This window comes from Phacochoerus africanus, chromosome 1, assembly GCF_016906955.1.
Source record: "Phacochoerus africanus isolate WHEZ1 chromosome 1, ROS_Pafr_v1, whole genome shotgun sequence".
Taxonomy (NCBI): Eukaryota; Metazoa; Chordata; class Mammalia; order Artiodactyla; family Suidae; genus Phacochoerus; species Phacochoerus africanus.
In genome coordinates, this window is record NC_062544.1 from 86,699,352 (window position 1) to 86,718,727 (window position 19,376).

The following is a 19,376-nucleotide window of genomic DNA, read 5'->3' on the forward strand; positions in this document are numbered from 1 at the left end:
AGGCTACGGGGTCAAATTGGAGCTTCAGCTGCCAGTCTGCACAACAGCCATAATGACGGGTTCTGAGCTGAGTCCACGACCTACATACACCACAGCTCATGGCAATGCCTGATCCTTAACCCAATGAATGAGGCCAAGGATGGAACCCACATCCTCATGGATACTAGTCGGGTTCATTACCACTGAGCCACACTGGGAACTCCCTTGGCTAAATGTTAATGGTCATCTCTGTGTCATGAATGACCATCATGGTTGAATCTACAAACCCAAACATTCATATGTTTATTTTAGTATATCATCTCTACAGAAAGCTTATCTTTCAAGCCCATTTTTATATTAAATATACCCAACAGGAAGGGAAATACTGCAAGTGATCAGAGGGATTTAACAAGAAAATTAAAATAGTTAATTTTGCAAAAATATTATCCTGATGGATTAGTTTGCTAGAGGCATCATAATATAGTACCACAAACTGTGTCCTTACCCAAAAGAAACTTGTCATATTACTGTTCTGGAGGCTAGAAGTCTGAGATCAAGAGTTCTGTTGGATTGGGTCTTCTAAGGGTTGAGAGGAGGAATTTGTTCCATGCCTCACCCCTACCTTCTGGTGATTTTTCTGGCATTCTTCAGTATTTTTTAACCTAAAGAAGCATCACTGTAGTCTCTGCTTTGATCTTTACATACTGTTCTCCCCGTATAGGTGTCTATGTCCACATTTCTCCATTTTATAAGGATGCCAGTCGTATTGGATTAGTGCTCACCCTGGTGATCTCATCTTAACTTACCTCCCTAAAGACTCCATCTCCTAATAAGGTTAAATTCTGAGGTACTGTAGGTTAGGACTCTTAACATATATTTTGGGGCTTCAAAATTCAGCCTATAACAACACCAGGTTACATTCACGTTAAATAAATTACAATCTCAGTCACTTGCCCAAGTTTGTAAATACAGAAAAGAAGATGGGAGTTCCCGCTGTGGCTCAGTGGTTCACGAACCCGACTAGTATCCATGAGGACTCGGGTTCGATGCCTGGTCTCCCTCAGTGGGTTAAGGATCCAGCGTTGCCATGAGCTGTGGTTACGTCACAGACCTGGATCAGATCCCACTTCCCACGTTGCTGTAGCTGTGGTGTAGGCTGGCAGCTACAGCTCCGATTTGACCCCTAGCCTAGGAACTTCCATATGCCCTAAAAAGACAAAAAAGAAAAAGAAACCAAGATACATAAAAATCCTCTGACCCAAGGCCCTTGCTTTAAACCTGGTGCTCCATGAAAGTGGGGATGGTTCCACCTCCTAGGAGCATTCTGCTAATCTCTGGGGTTAGCTCAAACTAGAGTACTTTTTCCACTTAATGGGCAGGAGTCAGGGATGCTAGACATACTGTAATATATGGGATGGTCTTTCATTTGAAGAAATGTCCAGCACTGACTTTTCTTCTTTCCTTTCTTTGTCCTTCCTTTTTTCTTCTTCCTCTTTTTCTCCTTCTTCCCTTCCTTCCTCCCTCCCTCTCTTTTCCTTCCTTCCTTCCTCAGCTTTATTGAGGTATAACTGTTATACAAAACATTTCAGGGGTATAATGTGTATATTTTGATGACTTTAGACGTATGCATACACCCATGATGCCATCGCCACGATCAAGGTACTAAACATATCCACCACCTCTAAAAATTTCCTGTGTTCTTTGTGGTTTTTTGTTTGTTTTTAGGTAAGAACTGTTAACATGATATCTGTCCTCTTAACACTATGCTAAGTGAAATAAGCCAGTTACAGAAGGACAAATACTGCATGATTCCACTTATATGAGGTATTTCATATAGTCAAATTCATAGAAGCAGAGAATAGAGGTTGAGAGGATAAAGAGAATAAAATATAAAGAGAAGCAGAGAATAAAGGTCGAGAGGATGGGAAATGGAGAATAGTTGCTCAATGGATACAAAGTTTCAGTTATGCAAGATGAGTAAGTTGTAGAGGTCTGCTGTACAGCATAGTACCTATAGTTAACAGAACTGTACTTTGCACTGCATGAGTTTCTAATGCCCCACCAGGCTTTCTAGGAAGTAAAACACATGTTTCTAATAAACTCAATTTAGATCTTATCACAATTCCTCTTTTGGAAGGCTTTAATTCCCCACTTAATTATTCTCAAGAATAATAAAACCACAGTGTAGGGAATTCTCACTGTGGCATGGTTAGTTAAGAATCTGATGGCAGTGGTTTGGGTCACTGTGGGGGCATGGGTTCAGTCCCTGGCCTGGCATAGTGGCTTAATGATCTGGCATTGCTGCAGCTATGGTGAGGTCACAGCTATGACTCAGATTTGATGCCTGGCCTGGGAACTTCCATATGCTGTGGGTGAGGCAAAAAACAAAAACAAAAACACAACAACAACAAAAAAAACAAACCATGGTGTAGTGAGAGAAGATTGAACTTTTATCTTATTTAGAACTTCTCTATATCAGAAAATTTCATCACTGACTCACAACACTTGTCATGGATACAGCATATCTGCATGAGTTCTGCCCTTGGAGCTGTTGCATTCACAGTAATTCTGCATATTGGTCCAATTATCCAACTGCATTATTACATCTTCTGTTGTAGTCCATCATACCTGAGCATTTCGTGGTGAAGTGCATATGATTTTATCAAAGACAACTTCAATTTTATTTCTGTTAGATTACTGTTAATAATATAGAATGTCATTTTTCTGAAAATAGTATTTGTTATAGGTAGGCACTTTTTTTCAGTTCTAAGTAGAAAAGAGGGAAATACAGGAGTTTGTTACAAAAAGAATCTTAGGTTGATAGGGTTGTGGAAAACTCTATTAACTCACAGACTCATTCATTCCCATGTCACCTTCAAGATTTGTCATTTATTTCCATGTACCTACTGAACTTGCTCAATGTTTTTCTTTAAGTTGACTCCTTTATTTCCACTCAAATTTCAAACGAAAGAAAACTAAATCACCACTCTTAATGGAAAACTGGGATCACTAGCTTCAAACAGAAGGTAACCATTAATAAATATATAATGAAAATACAGTTATTAAACTTTGAAAATTAATAAAAAGTTACATGAAATCCAACTAATAATAAATCTAATTGATTATATTTTGCCAAGCAGCACATATGGTATTTTGTTTAATTTTTCTAATAACTCTTCAAAGTAAATATGAACTATCTCACATTTGTAGATGAAGAAACTGTGATGCAGAGAAATCATTTGAACACAGACCTCTGTGTTCACCTTGCCATTGCTCCAGCATTCCCCTTGTTCATTTTCTTTACCCACTGATGCAATTCACATTTCTCTACTTAATTTTCTCATGACATGGGAAAATGTTTAGAAATATTAATGCCAAGGAGAGCGGAGTCCACGATAATGGCATAGGAATATCCTGAAGTCACCTCCTTCTGTGGACACACCAAACATACACCAAATGTACAGCTGCATGTGGATCCTTTCCCTCTGAAAATGACATGAACTGCTTCTTCACAACAAAGGTTAAAAGAACCACAGCAAGATGGGTAGAAAAGGCAGAGGCATGGTCTCAGCAAAATCCCCACTGCTGACACAGCAGCAAAGGCTATTGAGGGATCTTACCAATCCAGCATTTCTCCTGGAGACACTAGGGGTTGCTCCCCAACATCGGACACCTTGAGCCCTAGGGAGCTGCACTAGAAAGACGAGCCCACAAAATTCCTGGCTAAGAAAACCAACAGTGTTGATGTCCAAGGGACATAAAGTAATTTAAAAAACAGAGATTCCTTCTCTTTTTTTCTGGCCATGCCCACAGCATGCGAAAGTTCTGGGGCCAGGGATCGCACCTGCACCACAGCAGTGACCTGATCCTTAAGCCCTAGGCAACCAGTGAATTCCATGAGATTCCTTTCTGAAAGGGGTCACATACAGTCTCCCTCACCCCAAGGCCCAGTGACAGAATAGCAGTTTGAAAAGCATCTAAACTCTATGTGAAGGAGACGTACTTGCTAACGAAAAACATCTGCTGAAGGGCCACAAGACAGTTGAAGCGCTCCCTTGAGATGGAGGTGCTGGCAGGTGCCATTATTACAATCTCCACATGCACTGTGAAGACACCTCTTTTACCAAGACAGGCAGGGGTCAGGGTTGAGGCACAGCCCTGATACCTTCAAGAAGCCAGAGAAGTGGGTAATTGCAGCACTCCCCTGCTACCTGGGTGGGGTTGGTGAGCATGAATGGTGGGGGCATTCTCTCGCTCCCAGCCTAAAGCCAGAACACATGTACAAGCAAGGCATTCTCCTGGTGCTTGGATAAAACTCACAGGTGTGTGCAGTCTAGACCTTTTCCTGCCACCTTTCTAAAGCTGGTGACTGTGTCCCCACCCCCCCATATTTTCCAGTTGGTGTGCTAAAAGCCAGCCTGTGTGCACAGTCCACACAGGGACATCCCTTGATGACCTTGTCCTAGTGGCCCAGGGGATTGAAGTTACTGAGCTCCACAGGACTGTAACCATTGGAAAGACAGTTATTGGCAGGCCACCACCCCCAAGGAGCTGCACAGGCAGCAAATTGAAACACAACCCGTCTTTCTGTGAAAAATGCTGATTTACTTGTCCTAGAACTTCAGCCTGAGGGACGGACTTCAGGCTTCCCCCCACACCTACGGTCCAAGGAGATGGAGAGTGTAAGCAGGGAGGGGGACATCATCTCCTCGCACTCCTATAGCCTCACTACAGCTTGATGAGACCTGTTACAGAAAGGAGCTTATACACTCACTTAGAGCCCAAATTTCTACAACTATCATTCATGGGACACCTCCAGATCTCTGGGACTGGAGACCTGTAGGGATTACAATTGTGATCCTGCAAGTCTGTAAGTTTTTGTATACTTTAAAAGCTGCTGCCTGAGGGTCTGGCTTCCAATCAACCTAAAACCAGGTGCTAAATGAGATCCCTCCCTTTTGGGACACTGACATGTCCCAGCATAACCTCAGCAAAGGAGGCATATCAATAATAATCAGGCAGTTTAGACAGTTACAAAGCTTCCAGAGACAAGTAAGAGCTAACTTAGACAAGTTCAAATCAAATTCCATCTTCTATATGAGGTCGCTCCTTCAAGACTGGGATAGGTCACTTTGTCTAATGCATAAAACCAAGAACAGAGGGTCAGGCAGAATAAAGACCCAGATAAATACGTACCACACAAAAGAAGAAGGCAAAACCTCAGAAAAAGACCTTAGTGATACAAAGATAAGGCATCCACCTGATAAAAGACTCAAAGTAATGGTCATAAAGATGCTAACAAACTTGGAAGAATGGATGAACACAGTGAGAACTTCAATAGAGAGAAAATGTAAGAAAGTACCAAACAGAAGTCACAGAACTGAAGAATACAGTAACTGAATTGAAAAATGCACTAGCAGGGCCCAACAGCAGACTGGATGAATCAGAAAAATGGATTAGCAAGCTGGAAGACAAAATAATGGAACTCACCCACACAGAGCAACAGAAAGAAAGAAAGGAATGAAAAAAAAAAAAAGAAGATAACTTAAGAAAGCTGTGGGACAACATCAAGTAGAATAACATTCACATTATGGGGGTCCCAGAGGAGAGAGAAAAAAGTCTTTAAAAAAAAAAAAAATGATTGAATGTGTCGCTAACTTGGAAAAGAATCAAAGATCCAGGTCCAGGAAGCCAAGTCCTAAAGAAGATGAACCCAAAGAGATTCACACCAAAATACATTATAATTGAAGTGTCAGATTTACAGATAAAGAGGAGTTCCAGCTGTGGTGCAGTGGGAACCTGACTGTAGCAACTTACGTCACTGCAGAGACATGGATCGATTCCTGGCTCAGTGCAGTGGGTTAAGAGTCTGGTGTTGCTGTATCTGTGGTGTAGGTAGCAGCTGTGGCTTGGATTCAGTCCCTGGCCTGGGAACTTCCATATGACATCAGTGCGGCCATAAAAATAAATAAATAAATAAATGTTACAGATAAAGAGGAAATCTTAAAAGCAGCAAGAAAAAAATTTGTTGCATATAAGGGAACTTCATGAGACTTTCAACAGGGTTTTCAGTAGAACTTTTGCAGGCCAAAAATGAGTGGAATGACATACTCAAAGTAAGAAAGGAAAAATCTTCCACCAAGAGTACTCCATATGTCAAGGTTATCATTCAGAATTGAAGGAGAGATAAGAGTTTCCAAGTCAAACAAAAGCTAAAGGATTCATCACAACTAAACCAGCCTTATAAGAAATGTTAGGGGACTTCTTTTAAACTGAAAAGAAATGGCTTTAATTAATAACAAGAAAACATATGAAAGTAAAAATCTCACTGGAAAGGGTAAATATATAGTAAAGGTAGTGGAGTAATCTCTTAAAAAGCTGCTATGTAGGTTAAAAGACAAAAGTCATAAAATTAAAATATAATAATTTGCTAAGGGATGAATAAAAGATGATGTAAAGTGTGACATCAAAAATAAAACAGGGAAAGAGTAAAAATGGAGAATTTTGGAATGCCTTGCAAACTGTGTATTAACTTGTTATCAAATTGTTATCAATTGTTTGGGACTGTTACATACATAGGATGATATATTTAAATTTCATGGTAACCAGAAAGCAAAAATTTATAGTAAGTACAAAAGAAAATGAAAAAGGAATCTAAGCATAACAATAAGGAAAGTTATTGAGCCACATGGGACTGAGAAAAAGGAGAGAGGAATTACAAAACAGCCATAAAACAATTGACAAAATAACATTAATACATATGCTGTCCATAATTACATATGTATTCTCCAGTCAAAAAACATTGAGTGGCTGAATTGATAAAAGAGTAAGAGCCATACAATGCTACCTACAAGAGATTCACTTCAGAAGGAAGAAAACAAATAGATTGAAAGTGAAAGTATGGGAAAAGATATTTCTAGACATGGAAACAAAAGGAAGCTTGTGTATCTATACTCCTTTATACTCCTAATGGACAAGAAAAGACTAAAACAATGACTACAAGAAAAGACAAAGAGGGGCACTATGTAATGATAAAGAGGTGAATCCAGCAAGAAGCCATAACAATTATAAATATAAATAGGCCCTACATAGGAGTGCCAGAATATGCAAAGCAAATATTAATGGATCTAAAAAGAGAAATAGAACTCAATAAAATAATAGTAGTGGACTTTAAATGCTCCACTTACATTAATGGATAGATCATTCAGAAGAAAATCAATAAGGAAGTGTTGACCTGAAACATACATTAGATCAAATGCAATGAATATATATGTGTGTATATGTGTGTGTGTATATATGTGTTATCTTGTCTGCGTGTTACATATACATACATACATACATATATACACACACACACACACACAAACACAGACAAGATAACATTCCATGCAAAAAGCAGAATACGCATTCTTCTCAAGTACACATAGAGCTTTCTTTAGGATAGATCACATGTTAGGCCATGAAAAGTCTTAATAAGTTCAAGAAGATTGAAACCATAGCAGCCGTCTTTTCTGACTACAGTGGTATGAAACTAGAATCAATTAAAAGAATAATACTGGAGAAACTACAAATTTTTGAAAATTAAAGGAGAAATCCAAATACCTAGGGAAAATGAAAACAGAGATATGACATAACAAAATCTATGGAATACTGCAGAAGTGAAATTTCACAAGGGGGAATTTCATAGCTACACAGGCCTATCTCAGGAAACAAGAAGAATATTAAGTAAATGAATTTTATATCTCAAGGAACTAGAAAAAGAAGAGTAAGCAAAGCCCAAAATCTGTAAAAGGAAGGAAATAATAAAAAAGTGGAAATAAATGAAATAGAGACAAAAAAACATTTTAAAAGATCAATGAAAGTAAATCTGATTCTTTGGAAAAAATAAATTGACAAAGCTTTAGCTAGACTCACCAAGAAAAAAAAAAACAGAGATAGTGGACTCAAATATAATAAAAAATGAAAGAAGAGATGGTGTGGCTGATACAACAGAAATAAATACAAAGGTCTTAAGATATTATAAACAATTTCATGCCAACAAATTGGAAAACCTAGAAGATGGATAAATTCCTAGAAACATACAACTTACCATGACTAAATTTTGATGAAAAGAAAATCTGAATAGAACAGTGACTAGTAGGGAAATTGACTTATTAATCAAAAACCTCCCAGTCAACAAATGCGCAGGACCAGACAGCTTCACTGGTGAGTTCCACTAAATATTCAAAGAGGGTGATGCATGCTGTGTTCAGTTCATTGTTTTTTCAGTGTTTCAAAGTAATACCCACTATTTATACAAGTAGTGAGGTATTTCAAAGACTTGTAATGAAGATGGTTCTAATAAGCTACTTGCAAGCTCCATTCAGCACAGTGTTCTTGGAGTGAATGAGAGTTATACCCATTCTATAATGCACATAAGGAACTTCTAACAAGATTTGTAGTAAAGACATTTCCTTAAAAATCTGCTGAATCTGTTGGTTGTTTTTCTTTTTAAATGTACTTATATTTCAACTTTCTCTCATATGGACCAGATATACGTGTATATAAATAAATACAAACGAATATGTCTCTTTATATATGTGACAGCAAAAACAATTTATTTCTATTAATTTATCATTTATTGTTTTTCATATGTTTGTTTAGGGAGTATGCCTCCTAATGGGTACTTTTGTTTATTCATCTGCTACATGTATATTCAGATGCATATCAGAAGCTAAAAAACTAAATTGTTCAGTAAATAGGAGTTCCCATCGTGGCAGAGGGGAAACGAATCCAACTAGGAAACATGAGGTTGTGGGTTCAAACACTGGCCTAGCTCAGTGGATTAAGGATCCAGCTTTGCCATGAGCTGTGGTGTAGGTCGCAGACTCGGCTCGGATCTGGCATTGCTGTGGCTGTGGCGTAGGCTGGCAGCTGTAGCTCCTATTCGACCCCTAGCCTGGGAACCTCCATATACCACAGGTGCGTCCCTAAAAAGCAATAAATAAATAAATAAATAAATAAATAAATAGTTCAGTAAATAAAATGTAGCAGAGTAGGAAGGGAGCTCAAACTGGGAAGCCAAAGAGACTTCTTTGGGGTTGGAATGGGTGGAAGAAGACTTAGGAAGACTGGAAAGATACAAGGAGGAGATCTGAGAGGAGGAGAGAGTAAGAGAGAAATGGGGATACAGTTAATGGTATCTTACCCATTTTCCCCAAAATATCCGAAGTAGGTTTGATCTGCTAACTACAGATTTTTGTTCCCAGTACAAATTAAAATAATACACAGATATGAAAATCTAAGTTATTTCTATTTACCACCTGAAGTCCTCTGTATACTAACAGTTTTGCATACCTAATTTACCTAATTGGGCCTCATGCCTTCACTCCAGTGTACACATAAATGCCTGAATCAGACATATTCATCCTCAGAATTATGAGGCCCGCTCATAAAAAAAAGAAAATGAGGGATTTCCCTGGTGTTTCAGTGGGTTAAGGATCTGGCATTGTCACTGCTGTGGCTCAGGTCGCTGCTGTGGTGCAGGTTCAATCCCTGGCCTAGGAACTTCCTCTGGCCACAGGTGCAGCCAAAAACAAAATAAGCAAACAGACAAACAAACAAACAAAAAGAGATGAAACAGATTTCTTCAGCATCTTCCCTTTTTTTTTTTTTTACAATGAACTGGTCATGGCAGATAATTATAATAAGAACCATTACTTTTCTTCTCGTGCTAAGTTTAAAATAAAGATATTCTCGGAGTTCCCGTCGTGGCGCAGTGGTTAACGAATCCGACTAGGAACCATGAGGTTGCGGGTTCAGTCCCTGCCCTTGCTCAGTGGGTTAACGATCCGGCATTGCAGTGAGCTGTGGTGTAGGTTGCAGACGCAGCTCGGATCCCGCGTTGCTGTGGCTCTGGCGTAGGCCGGTGGCTGCAGCTCCGATTCAACCCCTAGCTTAGTTCTATTACATTCTGTTATTCAGTATGACTCTGCAGAATATTTTTAGAATATTTGATTATGCCCATTAGATATTTTAGAATTGGAGCTTCATATAGGAAAAAAAAAAAGAAAAAGGCAAAACCTCGGGGTCATAGAACTTCATGATTATTCCTAATTAACATTTTAAATGCATAGCACATGTGACTTCACCATGTGATGGTTGAGAAATGGGCTTGTAATATTGCCCATAGAATGGTTTCATGTAGGATCCAGATTTCAGAGCAGGGTGTTTTGCTGTGCCCAGCCATGTAATGATCAAAGGGAAACTGCTTTGTAATGGAAAGTGCAGTGTCTAAATGAGCGTCTTCTGTGGATATGAGGGTTTCTAGCACAGGCATCTCTTGTAGTTGCTTTAGATTTTCACCACATCTAGAGAACAATGGGCAAGCCGCCCATCCAAGAATCTGTTTGACTAGAGCTAGAGAAACCAGGCTTGAGATTACAGACAATAAAAGAAACTTTATCCTAGGGTTGAGTGAGACCTGGGGAGAAAGGAAGACACTTCTAAGCAAAACAAAGTTATTTCCCCATGTCGCCCTCTAATGGACTCACATGAGTCCAGACCCAGAGGTGGTATAAAGGCAAGGGGTGTATTTTCCTAAAGGTCTTCTCAAGCTGTTGAGGGTGTCAGAACCATAGCATCCTGGACATGAGGTCTGCATGGAATGGTGTCTTTAGCAGCCACTGAGGGCATCAAGGTGGACCTGGGACACAATGCAGAACTCAGTCCTATATGCTTGGAAGCCAAGAAGACTCATTTGTGGCGACATTTTCTCTAGATTTTAGAAATACTTGTGAAGTGCCCTATTGGGTTCTCTGAAAAGCTAGTGAAGATGGGACCTTGGAGATTGTGTGTGTGTGTGTGTGTGTGTGTGTGTGTGTGTGTGTGTGTGTGTGTGTGTGAAGTGGATGCACCTATATTCTTACAGGCTTATAGGGTCAAGGAAGTTCACTTAGTGCTCCAGCTATCTAGTTCTGTGTAACAGCTATCTTAAAATTTAGCAGCTTAAGGGGCGGGGAAAAAAAATTAGCGGCTTAAAATAGCAATTATCATATCTTACAATATTGTGGGTCAGGAACCCAAGCTGGGCTTGGCTGAATAATTCATCTTCCATTTGGAATTAGCAAATGTTGGTTCTTAGATGGTTTCAGATGGGACAAGCACTGCTTTTTAGGATCACATGCTTTTACTCTTGCCTGGCATCTTGAGTCTGGAATCCTTTGGGACAGTGGACTGAAGTGCTTGCCCATAGCCTCCTTAGCACAGAGGCCTGCAAGTGGTCCAGTGCTCCATGAAGCAGGCAAAAGCTGCAAGACCTTTCATGACCTAGTTTAGGAAATCCTCTAGCATAACTTCTTCCATCCCACATTAGTATTGTGGACGGAGCAGTCACAAGTCCACCCAGATTCATGAGGCAGGCACCTGGACCCCAACTCTTGATAGGAAGCCTGCCCGAAATATGCAGCCATGTTTTTAAAACAACCCACTTGGATTTATAGAGATAGATTTGGGGTGTGTGTGTGTGTGTGTGTAGCAATAGGAAAGAGGACATTTAAGTCTGATGCTTGTAAAACTTGCAGTTTTCATGTCTAAATGCCCACCAAATAGGGACCATGTTCCCTACAACTAAGTTATTAGAGAACCATTGGAGTTGTCTTGTGTAGTGGGTTAAAGATCTGGTGTTGTCACTGCAGTAGGTTGGGTTGCTGCTGTGGCTCGGGTTTGATCCCTGGTCCAAGATCTTCCACATGCAACTGGTGAGCCCCAAAAAGACCCCAGAAAACCATGTTATTGAACTCAGGTTTGGCTGATTGTTGCTCAAGAATCTAATATAGAGAAAATGATAAGAGGAAAGATAGCTTTATTGAAGAGACTGGTAGTCCTGGGGTGGTGGATTAACGTCCTAAAGAACCAACTCCCCATTGCCACCTGGGGGCAAGAGCTTAGAAAGCGGAGTTTCAGGGGTGCATAGGCAGAAGGAGGGGACTATTATAGAACAGCATGTCAGCTCTGGCAGTCCTGTTGAAGTTGGTCATGTTGTGGTCTGGTCAGTGTCATCTTGATTGTTTTACATACAATCAATCTTCAGTTCCAGAGTCAGTATGTTCCTATTTCCTTGAGGCGAGTTCTTGGAAGCTGGAGCAGCTTCTGTCATGGCTACAGTCTGGTCATCATGTAGTTAACTTCTTCCCGACTTCAGTAATTACAGTACAGCTCAAAGGATATAGCTCAGAATATTATCTATATAACCCTTGAGGAGAAACTAAAGGTCCTTGACTTATTATTTTGTCTTGTTTGACTGCTTTCCTTTGTTTCTGCATGTTTCTCATTTCTCTGATTAAAATTGTTGGTGTTCCCATCATGGCTCAGTGGAAATGAATCTGACTAGCATCCATGAGGACGCAGGTTCAATACCTGGCCTCACTCAGTGGGTTAAGGATCCAGCATTGTTGTGAGCTGTGGTGTAACTTGCAGATGCAGCTCAGATCCCATGTTACTGTGGTTATGGTGTAAGCTGGCAGCTATAGCTCAGATTCAACCTCTAGCTTGGGAACCTCCATATGCCATGGGTGCAGCCCTAAAAAGACAAAAATAAAAATTTAAAAAAATTGTTTTTTGGCTAAAGTTTTTCTGCAGAGAAGAGACAGGAGGAGGACATGTGGGGCTCTGTCCTGGGAAGGCCCCATAGGGTCATTACTTTCAGCCACTTCTCCAGCCTGATTCCTCTGAGGCTTTACTTGAGACTTCGCCTGTTCCAAAATAAAAAAGCATTGCTGATGTGATGTTGTGATGATTCTCCTGTGTCTCTTCAGTCTTGATAGAAAATTAGCATTTTATATTTATCTCCTGTGTCTCTTGCATTCAAGAGGTGAAGCTCAGAAATGCAAACACAATGAGCAACTTAAAAGTGATGGAAACTGAAGGTAAAGAGCCTGGCTTGGGGATGCGCACACAGCCTGTCTCAAGAGCCTACCTGGCAGTTTATCTCTTCACTTTTCTGTGTTCAGGCTTTGCACTTGTAATTGTAAGCAGCTTTTTTGGTCCACTTCTCATATATCTGAACAAGCCACTCTGAGAGAGAGCCTACTCTTTTGCTTAGGCCCACAGTTAGGATCACGTTGTTTAATCAACAAGCAGTTTTATGTCAGACCATTTATTGAAAGAGCCTGTGCTCACCCCAGTTCTCCAACCAAGAGGATCAGACCAAAGCAAGCAGACTCGTAGCTCAGGTCTCAGTGAATTCATCAGGAAGTGCTTGGCTGGCCCTGTCCTGTTGCAGCTGAGCCATTATCAATATGGTCTAGCTGGATAGGTTCCTACAGACCTTCACTTCCTGAAGGTCCGCCTTCCTGACTTAACACAGACATAAAACCTATATGACATAACACATAATAAAAAGGTAATGGCTCCCATTTACTGAGAGTTCCCGGCAGGCCAAGCTCTGTGTTCTGCTCTTGGCCTGGGTTGCTGTTTCCATTACTTCTCTCATCAACTTTTTGAGGGAGATTGTAGTAATACCCCATTTCACAGTTAAAGAAACTGACTCACAGAGAAGTTAAGTGGAAGTGTCAGAATCCACGTCCTGGCAGTCTGACCCCTGACCCCTGTGCTCTGCAACACTAAGTCAGGCCAGTCACCTGCCCTGGCCTCCGAGAGGGGATGGCTGGATTTCCCAGGTGCTTGCTATACGCACCTCATGGTGGGGGCTAATTGGCATACTGGGACAGGGTAAGAATCCACTAAGTTGGGGCGGGGATTGCAGTTTGAGATTAACATATACACACTCATGTATGTAAAATAGATGGCCACCAAGGACCTATCATATAGCACAGGGAACTCTATTCGATATCCTATCATAATCTAGAAAGGAAAAGAAACTGAAAAAGACTATGTATACTAATTAATAAGTATTTTTTTTTAAATGCTTCAGACTAAAAGGGAGCATCACTGTGCTGTTGGGATCAACAAGTGCAAATCTAGCCACAGCCTTGAATAGGAAAGCTCATTAGAATCTGAAGCCCATACATAATTGTGGGTGATGATCTATGTCAGGACACCCAAAAGTTTCCAAAGTGACCATGGTGATGTCCATTTCAATGAGACCTTCTTTTTCCAAGGAGAATCTCTCTAATGGCCTGTGAAAAAAGAAGCAACTGTTTTTTTGTTTGTTTGTTTGTTTTTGTTTTTTTGTCTTTTTGCCTTTTCTAGGGCTGCTCTCGAGGCATATGGAGGTTCCCAGGCTAGGGGTCGAATCGGAGCCATAGCTGCTGGCCTACGCCAGAGCCACAGCAGCATGGGATCTGAGCCGCATCTGCAACCTACACCACAGCTCACGGCAACGCCGGATCGTTAACCCACTGAGCAAGGGCAGGGACCGAACCTGCAACCTCGTGGTTCCTAGTTGGATTCGTTAACCACTGTGCCACAACAGGAACTCCCCAAAGAAGCAAATGTTAAAAGAATATTTTATTTTTAAAATGCTTCCCAAATGAAAAAAGACTACCCAAAAAAATAACAGAATGGCAGCAATCAACTCCCCAAACTTTCCAGCAACAGTAACCTCACAGTTACATGCCTGAATCCAGTGCCTGCCCTGGGGAAATAGCCTTGGCCTGGTTTCCAGTCCCTTTCATCTTCCTAGAAGGCCATGGGACAACTCACCACCTAAAAAGAGATCCTATGACGAATTCTCTGGTATCTTACCTGAGAGGCTGAATATTTATGAGTTACTAAATGAACACCAAAAATTGTACCATTCTGGACATGCTAAATGTATACTCTCAACATGAATAATTATAAAATACTGACTGGTTTCATGTATATACAAGCAGAGCTGTGGTCTAGGACACCCATCAACTTTACACCAAAACTGGTACCAGAAACTCAGACCTGTAGGGCTGGACCCTTTAGCTCTGATGTAGAGAAGCCATTCCTCCCAATGCTGCCTTTCTTCAGATTCTCATGATTCGGGGCTTGAATGGCAATTGTTCCACTTCCTTGGTACTGGTCACCCAATCTCCAGTGGTGCTCTCTCAGGTCCTTTCTTCTCACAATCTCCATATCATGCAGACCTGATCATACCCTATGACAAAGCCTTCAGTGGGTCTTCATTGCCTCTCATTCCTTAACCTGCCTATGAAGCCACTTAATGAGTTTGCTCCGATCTGTCGTCTATCTCTTCAAACACATCCTTAACCTGTGCATTCCTTAACCTGCCTATGAAGCCACTTAATGAGTTTGCTCTGATCTGTCGTCTATCTCTTCAAACACATCCTTCCCCTCTCCACCTCCTTCCTCCCCCATTCATCATTCCCATCCAACACACCCCCTGCTTCAGCCTGATTCATTATTTTGTTTTTTATTTTTATTTATTTTTTTAATATTCCACATTCTAACTTGCCTTGTGCCTTGGAACTTCACGTTTTCCCCACCAGAAATGGTATTCCCCACCACACCCCCACCCCATATTAAGCTAATAAAATCATCAAGATACAATTCAAGCCTGTCTCAGAGTTCCCATTGTGGAGTAGCAGAAATGAACTCGACTAGTATCCATGAGGATGCGGGTTCAATCCCTGGCTTCACTCAGTGGGTTAAGGATCGGCATTGCTGTGAGCTGTGGCGTAGGTTGCAGACGAGGCTTGGATCCAGCGTTGCTGTGGCTGTGGGGTAGGCCATTATCTGCAACTCTGATTTAACCCCTAGCCTGGGAATTTCCATACACCATGGGTGCAGCCCTACAAAACAAAACAAACAAACAAAAAAGCTTGTCTCTCCTGTGAGGCCTTCATTCCCCCCTAGAATTCATGTGTGGAAACTCTAATTCCATTTTGATGGTATGTGGAGGAGTCTGCCAAGAAATAGGTTATGAGGGTGGAGCCCTCAGGAATAGGATTAGTGCCCTTATAAGAAGAGGCCAGAGTGCTCACCCATCCTCTTTCCACCAGTGAGGACATAATGAGAAGTCACCAGTCTGCATCCCTGAAGAGGGTCCTCACCAGAATCTGACCATGCCAGCACCCTGACCTCAGATGTCTAGCCCACCCAGCCTTCAGAGCTGTGAGGAAAAAAAGTCTGTTTATAAGCCACCCCATCTATGAATGGTGTTTTGCTGTAGCAGATGGAACTGACTGAGACACACCCTGTTGTAACCTTCTCTTTATGCATCTGTCTCACCCATGAGATTGTGCGCAGTTGAGGATGGACTTTCTTTCAGGTACCATATTAATCATGATATCTACTTTCCTAAACAGTCCTTGATACATAAGAAATGCTTAATAGAGATTTGCTGACGGAATTAAAATATTTCTTTTGCTGTTTCAAATGAAGCCCTGGACTGCTCCCAGATAGGAACAGCCCTGAGATGCTGTATGAGACTGTCTCCTATGAACTCTTTGCCCTTTTGTTTCAACCTCATGGTTACCCTTTATTTCAAGTTTCCTCAGACCTCTGACCCCATCTTCTCCTTTCTGTTTCTAGACATTGGCTCCATTGCTAGGATATTTGTTTTTTCTTTTTAAATAAATAGCTTACATGGAGGGCGTGGCATTCTGGAGTTTTCTCCTGGGTTACTAAATCAACTTAGGCTTGCAGAGAAAGTGACCAAGTTGTCCTTAATTCACCTTAATTCAGAATGCAGGACTAGGGTCTGGAGGATTATTCACAGACATCCCTCTGCACTTAGTCTTTTCTAGCACAGCTGCCTCTCAGAGCCTGGACCAATGCAGGCACAAAGGAGGTACATACGGAGGCCAAGAGAGGTGAGTGCCTCCTCACAGAACCCTGGCAAGAAAAGGCCAGGAGGAGCAGCTGGAAAGGCGGCCACAGAGAATGCAGACAAAGCTGGCAACTTGCACACAAGTCAGGAATCTCTGTGCTTGTTGTTGGGGATAAAGGGGGACCTCTCTGAATGTGAAAGGAAGAAGTATTTTTGCTCCACCTAGAAGCTCTGGCTTGGAAATATCTGTCAGAGTTGAAAGAGCTTTCTAAGAAGCAATCCAGTTGTTGGCCTTTAGCAACTTGGCAGTATGTTCAAATGAATTCACATTTTCAGATGCATCGTTGTGAACAGGAATTTAGCAAAAATCATCTAACTCGAGAGAGCTCCTTTTTTGCCGTTTCCAGCATGCTTGGCTAGAAAAATTATGAGCTTCATATGTGAAGACTTGAGTTCAGGTCCTGGCTTAGTCACTGACCTTCTGTATGTGACCTTGGCCAGTCATTTCACCGTTCAATATCTTGTCTTGTCAGAGATAATATTTCTATCTTAACACTGTTAAGAGGATCAGATAAAGGAAATAAGTGATAGAGAATATAAAGAACCACATAAATGCTGGCTGTAATGATTGTCAGAGTCTAGATTTGTATCTATCAGAAAAAAAAAGAAGCTCTTATCACTTATAAACTGTGCAATTTGGGGCAATGTACTTTAAATTCCTGACCTCAGTTTTCTCCTTTGTAAGGCAACAATAATAGTAATAGCATCTACTTCATAGGCTTAAATGAAATACTGCTTGTAAAGTACTTTGCAAAGTTCCTGGCACTTGAGTACTTAGTCAATGTTAGTGATCACTCTTGCAACCAGCAATGTTGTTGATATTAAGTTGGAATTCATCTTATAATAATGAACTTTGTTGTTCTTTTATTTTTTTGGTCATGCCCATGGCATGTGAAAATTCCCTCCTGGGCCACACATCAAACCCTGTGCCACAGCAGAGACCCAAGCCACTGCAGTGATAATGCGAGATCCTTAACCCACTGCACCACAGGGGAACTCCTGAACTTTGTTCTTTTTACACAAAATTTAGAGTACCTACAATGTTCAGGCCAGGCACTTTGCTTTGTACATGAGAGAGGGCAAGAGAAAGAAGAGATAGTCTTTGATCTTCTGTACCTTATAGTCTATTGAGAAAGATGCATCTAGTAATCACACAATCTATTAAGTAGTTTGCAGGAAAATTTCAGGCTGCTATGGTAGGAATAACAGGAGGATCTTACCAAATCTGGGTACAAGGACGTCTTCATCAAAGAAGCGATTTTTTTTGTTTGTTTTTGTTTTTAAATTTATTTTATTGAAGTGTAGTTGATTTACAGTGTTGTGTTAATTCTGCTGCATAGTAAAGTGATTCGGTTATATGTACATATATTCTTTTTCATTATTATTTTCCATTATGGTTTATTACAGATATTGAATATAGTTAGTTCCCTATGCTCTACAGTAGGACCTTGTTGTTTATCCATTCTATATTTAATAGTTTCGGTCTACTAATCCCATTCTCTCAGGCCATCCTTCTCCCCAACCCTTGGCAACCACATGTCTGTTCTCTATGTCTGTGAGTCTATTTCTCTTTCGTAGATAAACTCATTTGCGTCATATTTTAGATTCTGCATATAAGTGATATCATATGGTAGTTGTCTTTCTCTTTCTGACTAACTTCACTTAGTATAATAATCTTTAGGTCCATCCATGTTGCTGCAAATGGCATTCATAATTTCATTCTTTTTATGGCGGAGTGAGATACTCCACTGTGAGATATATATACATATATACATATACATATATCGCACCTTCTTTATGCAAGGGATATGATGTTTGAGTTGAATTTTGAAGGATAAGTATAAATTGACTACATGGAGGAAAGAATTAAAGCATTCTAGGCACAGAGAGCTGCATGTGCAAAGATCCTGGGAATGACTGCCTCCTTGGGACAAAGGAGAGAAGGCCAGTGTCCCTGGAGAACCAGAAACCAGGTGTCACATGAGGGTGGGGAAGTAGGCAGGAGTCAAATCACTGTCATGCTCAGGCCATGGCCAGTTCTAAGCAAGGATGATGAGTATTGCAGTCTTAAGAGATCATTTTTGCTGCCACGTGAGGCTGGTAATATACATGGGCAGTGATGGTCCCTCAGACAAGCTCTGCTTGGAATGTGATGTGAAGCCCAGTAGTGTTGGCATCACTGGAACTATGAGAAATGCCAATTAGCAGCCCCTGCCCAGACCTACTAAATCAAGTCTGAAGGTCACCCAGAAGTCCGTGCTTTCCTGAGCCCTCCAGGGGATTCTGAGGCACATTAAAGTTTGAGAAACCCTAGCCTAGGCTAGGATGTGGCAAGAAAGATGGGAGAGTGAATGGATTTTAAACTGCTTTCACAGGTTTAGCTCCTGGAAGTGACAGGATTGGGTGATCTCTTTAGTTTGGGGAATGAGAAAGAAGAAAGTGGCAGGAATGTCTCTAAAATGTGCATCTTCTGTAGAAGTCACCTTATGTGCTTTTTGTCCTTTGTTGGGTGTATATGTTTGGAGGTGAGAGGATAGGAAAGTCTGGTGCATGAATTTGGGGTTTTCTGTGTTTGTTTTTTTAAATATATCCTAATCCACAGAGCACTGATGAGAGGCACCAAGAAGCATCATTATTA

At 40.9% G+C, this 19,376-nt stretch overlaps 1 protein-coding gene across 1 annotated transcript in view; it reads left to right on the top strand.

Annotated features, from left to right (window-relative positions):
• Positions 1-19,376, top strand: part of KCNH8 (potassium voltage-gated channel subfamily H member 8) — a 420,004-nt gene that overhangs the window by 138,164 nt on the left and 262,464 nt on the right. The window lies entirely within an intron of this gene.